Raw genomic sequence first — 6,717 nt, 5'->3', positions numbered from 1 at the left:
GAAAAGACTACGTAAACTGCGGATCCATCATTTGCGTAATGACAAGTTGAGGTTCGGGACATTTGTATGAAGAACGTGTACCGTCTGCCTGGTCTGCGACTTAACTGAACGTTTTCTTTTCTCAATTTCTTCTTGCGAAAGAACAGGCTCAAATCTATACGGCTCCAAACTTAACTGTTCGTGACTTGTCATATTTACAGTGCTGCTGATGAAATATACCGGAATAGACGATGTGACGTCATAAATTAAACTCCAATGGCCACTCTTAGCGGCGAGTAATTTAAAATACATGATAGATTAATATTGATTTAATTGTTAAGCAAGGAGTTTTGTAGTTAAAGACTGTCAATTACGATATCAGTAAGTGATACTTTATTCATAAAAGCAACTATGTGGTTAGGGTTGCCTTTCCTTTTAAGTCAAGCGTAATATTGTATATGATTATTCTTATAACTAGTTAAAATTTCACTTTCAACATATTCCTTTGAGACATGCTGGCCCAAGATTGTCATCGCTGAGTAAAAATCTCCATCTTCACGAGGAACTTCTTAGGAATTAAAGGAAGAATCCTTGGGGGAACAGGAAATGTACATGATCTTTTCGGACCTTAAATCTTCCTTCCACCAACCGACATGCTCCTCACTTAACTACCCTCCTGTCTGCCATTCCCCAAGGTTTGCCATCATTGAATTAAAAGCCCTGGATCCCTTCTCTGTCACTGAATGAATTTGTTCGGGGTCCTGGTTATATGCTTCAGCCAGTTGGATATCTACTGTCTTGTCTTCGGTAGCTTTATATGGCCATTCCTTATATCCCATCAGGACTTTCACATGGTCCTCCTTAAACCTAAATACATGTGACCAGTAAGAGAGACTAGAGATGCCTTTCCCAACTCCCTGTAGTCCCAGAGCCCATTCAGATGCATAATCATCGGTATAGGATGATATGCATCCTTCATCGAATTCTGGAGCACAGGAAGTGTAGGGATGGACTGAACAGACAGGTGAACAGACAGCCTCGAAAACATCTGGTCCACATCCTCATGTGTATGTCCAACCATTAGGAAAGACAGCTTTACCTGAAAATTTAACACAAATTATTTAGTGATTGATGTGTTTAACATAAAAAGAAGTTTGAAATAAACCCTACAATAAGAGGCTTATAGACCTTAATAGTCATTGAATAACAGTTATCTCTCTTCAATGGACTTCTCAATCAAGCATAAAGTTATCTGAATGTTGCACTTTTACAATATGCAGTAAAACATGGATACAGCGAACACCCTCCTGCTCATAGTGAATTTATGCTTACAAGCATGTGATTTTCATTTCCTTATTTTGATACATAGAGTAAACTCATTGAAAATCATGTATTATGTTGATAAAAAGTGTGTATCATTAGCACTTTGATATTGTACCCACTGTACATTGTATCCATTTGGGCTACCCACCCTATAGCCTAAATCCCTGTGTCCAGTTGCACGAAGATGAGTTAAATTCAACTGACCGGTAACGTATAGTTAACAGCTTAACACTTTCATCAATAAAAGACTTAATGGGAAGTTAACTGCCTGTTAAACTTATTTAACCATTGTGCAACTGGGTCCTGGTCCATTGTAATGGATTTTACAGTTTTGGTAGAGATCCTTGCTCTTTATAACCATGTAATGTACGTTACTGTGGAATGATTGGAATTTTGGGGGGCCAATTTCTGTGGTTTATCAAGACATTAGTTTTGTTAAGATGAAAACCTTATGTAAGTAGTGTACATGTATTTCATATATTGGCCCATATTCAAAGATCTCCCCCATTTATCTGGATCTCTATTGTGGCCCCAACCTACACCTGGGGGCCATGACTTTTGCATCATGTCAGGAAGCTTTTGTGCAAATGTAAATTTCTCTGGCCAGATGGTTCTTGAGAAGATTTTCTCTATATATTTTTATGTAAAACTTTGATCCCTATTGTGGCCCCACCCTTCCCCCGGGGGCCATGATTTTAACAAACTTGAATCTGCACGATGTCAGAAAACTTTCATGTAAATGCAAACTTTTCTAGACCAGTGGTTCTTTAGAAGAAGATTTTTTAATGATTTCCCCAACATATTTGTATGTAAAACTTTGATCCTCTATTGTGGCCCCACCCTACCCCTAACTTGAAAGTCATACACCCAACGATGCTTTTTGCCAAGTTTGAATAAAATTGGTCCAATGGTTCTTAATGTAAAAAGTTTACAGACGGACAGACAACAGGACGATCAGAAAAGCTCAGGTGAGTTAAAAAAGGAAAAATAAAATTAGAATTTTTCATCTCATACATGTATGTCCATGCCCTTTTAATATGATGACAAATTAATTGTAACAAGAGGTACTGTGAGCAATGCTCACTAACAATACCCCCCGCTTACCCCAATCTCCCAAAGGGTGTTGTGAATAGGTATAAATTACCTTTTTCCCGAGTGTAAAAATATGGTATGCCTTTGTAGAAGAAAATGGAAGATATAGTCCGAACACAAATCCATGGCATAAACTTATAATTTTGACCTTCAGATCAAAGGTCAAGGTCATAAAGAGGTCATGAATGTACATGACACATAGTCTCATGGTGATACACTTATGGTATGAATATGTCAAAACCCTATAATCAATTTTGACCTTGAGGTCAAAGTTCAAGGTCATATAGAGATCATGAAGGTACCCGACACATCGTCTCATGGTGATACACTCATTTGTCAAATATGGTATGCCTATGTCAAAGAACAAAGAAGTCATGGCCCTGACACGAATCCATTGTAAAAACCTTTAATTTTGACCTTGAGGTCAGGGTCATGAAGGTACATGACACATCGTTTCATGGTAATACACTCATGTGTCAAATACGGTATGCTTATGTCAAAGAACAAAGAAGTTATGGCCCAGACATGAATCCATTGTAAAAAAAAAAAAAAAAATTAAAAAACTTTGATTTTGACCTTGAGGTCGAGGTCATGAAGGTACTCGACACATCGTCTCATGGTGATCCACCTGTGTGCCAAATATGGTATGCCCAAGTCAAAGCAGAAAGAAGTTATGACCCGGACACGAATCTGCTCGGAGAGACAGAGTGATTCCTATATACCCCCTGAACTTCGTTCGGGGGGTATAATAATTAAAATCGATGAAACAAATATACTAACCTTTTTGAAAATTTTCCTTTGCACCAAATTGGCCAGGAATCCCATTAATATGAAGTTCTTATTATCCTTTGCAGAATTGTCTGCTTTGTATGTATAAAGTAGGTGGGAGGGAAATTCCCTGAAAATTAAAAGTGAATACATCTAACGATCGGAAACGGAAATTTAATTTTCTATTTTTATATATATATCAGGGGGCATTTTAATGAATAAAACAGCACTCTGAAGTTGTAGTTAAAGGAGCATCAGATAACAATTTGGTAAATCTGACATTGACTTTGATGGATGAACTTGACCTCTAAAAGTAAGAGGTTTTTTTACCTTGTTTTTACAGTTCACCAAGTATCATTCAGCAATGGTTCTATATAATGTGTATTGAATAATATAAATTCTCATGTAACACTTTGATCCCCAGGTATTGATGCTCCATACTAAACCTGGGCCCATGACCTGAATTAACTTGAATCTGCACTACATGTCAATGCTAACATATCAAAATGACTAATCATTACCCTGCCATGAAAGGATGGCGGACAATGAATTAGTGATAAAAAAACTCACTTGAGCTAACAATATATGTATAATCTACCTTGTGTACTGTACCTCTGCAATATCATTAAGGACCTCAAGGAGACAATTGATGGTGACGTTACAGTCCATTCCAAATTTGTCTGTCCATGTAAATATATAGGACTTGTTTTGCCCATGCGCTAGTACGCCAGCGACATGGTGGTGCATTCGTGTCAAATTGGCATCTTCCTGTGAAAAAAAGTATACAATGTATTTTTTAAAATGATTAACCAAGCACTTTATACGAGAATATGTTCGCCCCATTTACTATTGTTTTTAGAGGCAGAATTCAAGGCTGTGCAAATTGTAATGAGACAAAATTCATTCCTTTTTAACGTAAGTGTAAGTGTTTGTTACTATGCTTGAATTCGGAATTTAACAAGAGTACCACAAACGGTACATAATACGCCTGTGAAATGCTTACATAGGGTGTTTTCTTGTGCTATAATTTGTATAACTTTGCTTCAGGTATTATCAGCCATCATGAGGCTGTGAAAAACTTTCATATGAACAAAGGGTCTTATCTTAAAAATCTAGATTTCCTCAAAATTGACCAAGTTCAACAACCTGTATTTTTTTTTCAAAAATGGAAGAAAATTAAAATCCTTCCCCAGATGCACATCTTCAATACCCATACAAACACTCCACAAAATAAGATGGTCCTCATTTGAAAACTGGGAGGAGTTGGGGGGACAAATTATGTACCCTCCATAGAATATTAATTTCCAAATAGACCAAGTTAAACAACCTGTAATTTTCTCAAAAATTGTAGAAAATCAAAATCCATCCCACATGCACATCTTCAATATCCATACAAACACTCCACAAAATCAGAAGGCTCTCGCATGAAAACTGTGGGAGGAGTAGGGTGGACAAATTATATACCCTCCATATAATAATTATTTCCAAATAAAGGGGCAAAACTCCTGGAAAAAAGGTCGAAATGGATCAAAATTGCAGTATGATCTCGAGTGACCCACAAAGAATCTACACAGCAAGTTTCAGCATGTGAAAGGGAAATGAATTTATAAAGAGAAAATCCCGAACGGACGGATTTAAGAAATACTAAATATTTACTTTCAAAGTATGATTTCTTTGATATTAAAATCTGCATTTGTTAATGTTTTTGTAAATTCATTTCAAAATTAAGGATTTTCTCCCTCATGCATAGCTCTTATCCTTGGACGAATTTGGCTCCACTTTTTGGCACACTGGACATTGAAGTAGCAATATGGTTTCCGGGCTCTAAAGCGTTATCCTTTCCACCTACAGTCACCATATCATACATATGGACTACCCATGGGATGAAGATGTTCCCTATCGATTTTGGGGTCAAAAGATCACGCGCACTGGACATCGAAGTAGCAATATGGTTTCCGGGCTCTAAAGCGTTATCCTTTCCATCTACAGTCACCATATCATACATATGGACTACCCATGGGATGAAGATGTTCCCTATCGATTTTGGGGTCAAAAGGTCAAAGGTCATGCGCATTGGACATCGAAGTAGCAATATGGTTCGGTTTGTCATGCCATTTGTTTTTTACACTCAGAAAAGAGGTAGTTTATACCTATTACCAACACCCTTTGGGAGATTGGGGTAAGCGGGGGGTATTCTTAGTGAGCATTGCTCACAGTACCTCTTGTTATTTATGGAATTTAAAAATTTTCCAAATCTTTAGACATAACGGTAAACCCTTTGCATGTTTAGGTTCGAGAGCCAATGGCCGGATAGCTCAGTAATGGTAGAGCACCAGACTGGAAATTCTGAGGGCCCGATTTTGAATTCCAGTATGGTCCCTCGTATTTTCGGACTTTTCTCCTTTCCTGTTACATGTATATTTGGTGCCGTTGATTGCAGCCCCTGGAACTGACAGTCGAAAGTGCCTGCCATGGGATATGAAGATCCTGGGTTGATGCGTTTAAGGTGTGAACACATTTAAGGAGGGAGAAATGTGGCAATCAAACGGGTTCGATCAGTGCTGAGCATAGGCCTAAATTTTGCAGCCCTTCACTGGCAACGGTGGCGTCTCCATATGAGTGAAATATTCTTGTGAGGGACGTTAAACAATATAAAATCAATCAACTCAAGCGATCACCAGTTCCCAGATAGCTCAATTAGTAGAGCACCCTACTGTACATTCAGCCCCAATAAAACTCCTGTCAATTACATTCAATCAGCAATCTTTGGGAGGGACAGTTGATTAATCTCTTTTATCTTCATCTGGCAAAGTGGTGAGTCACAGTTAAAAAATAACTAAACCTCTTAAATATACTAATGAATTTGATTTAAGAAATACTAAATATTTACTTTCAAAGTATGATTTCTTTGATATTAAAATCTGCATTTGTTAATGTTTTTGTAAATTAATTTCAAAATTAAGGATTTTCTCCCTCATGCATAGCTCTTATCCTTGGACGAATTTGGCTCCACTTTTTGGCACGCTGTTTTTGGCTATATTTAGCTCTAAAACTTCATAGTTATATCGGATTTCAAACATTTTAGTTGAGCATCACTGAAGAGACATTATTTGTCGAAATGCGCATCTGGTGCATCAAAATTGGTACCGTATAAGTTTTACATTTAGCATTTTAACTTGTTAATATGCTTTTAAATCAATACGAAGTTTTAAACTAGGTATTTAATGTGTTACGATTGGATCATTAATCATAAACAAATTAAGGTGGTTACACTATATCTTGAAAAGGTTTATCAATCAACACAAACTAATTTGATCATGAAAGATAATTATGATGATATGTAATAACATATGTCAAAAGGCCACAAATATGCAGTTTTGGAGAAAAAACATTATTTTCAACTCTCAAAATCCAGTAAATAACATGAGACACTCACTGGGCGGATTTGAACCCCTCGATACCTTATCTACTAAGCTTAGTCCCTTGAGGATCCTTGGTTGGAAGATAAATGTGTTCTATGTTCTATAGTACAAGTATATAACATTATTCTTGTTA

At 37.0% G+C, this 6,717-nt stretch overlaps 1 pseudogene; it reads right to left on the bottom strand.

The window, feature by feature from the left end:
• Positions 1-548: 548 nt before the first annotated feature.
• Positions 549-3,831, bottom strand: LOC125647066 (uncharacterized; annotated as a pseudogene).
• Between the last annotated feature and the right edge of the window lie 2,886 nt (positions 3,832-6,717).

This window comes from Ostrea edulis, chromosome 6 (genome assembly GCF_947568905.1).
Source record: "Ostrea edulis chromosome 6, xbOstEdul1.1, whole genome shotgun sequence".
Taxonomy (NCBI): Eukaryota; Metazoa; Mollusca; class Bivalvia; order Ostreida; family Ostreidae; genus Ostrea; species Ostrea edulis.
This window is presented reverse-complemented; position numbering and strand designations above follow the sequence as displayed.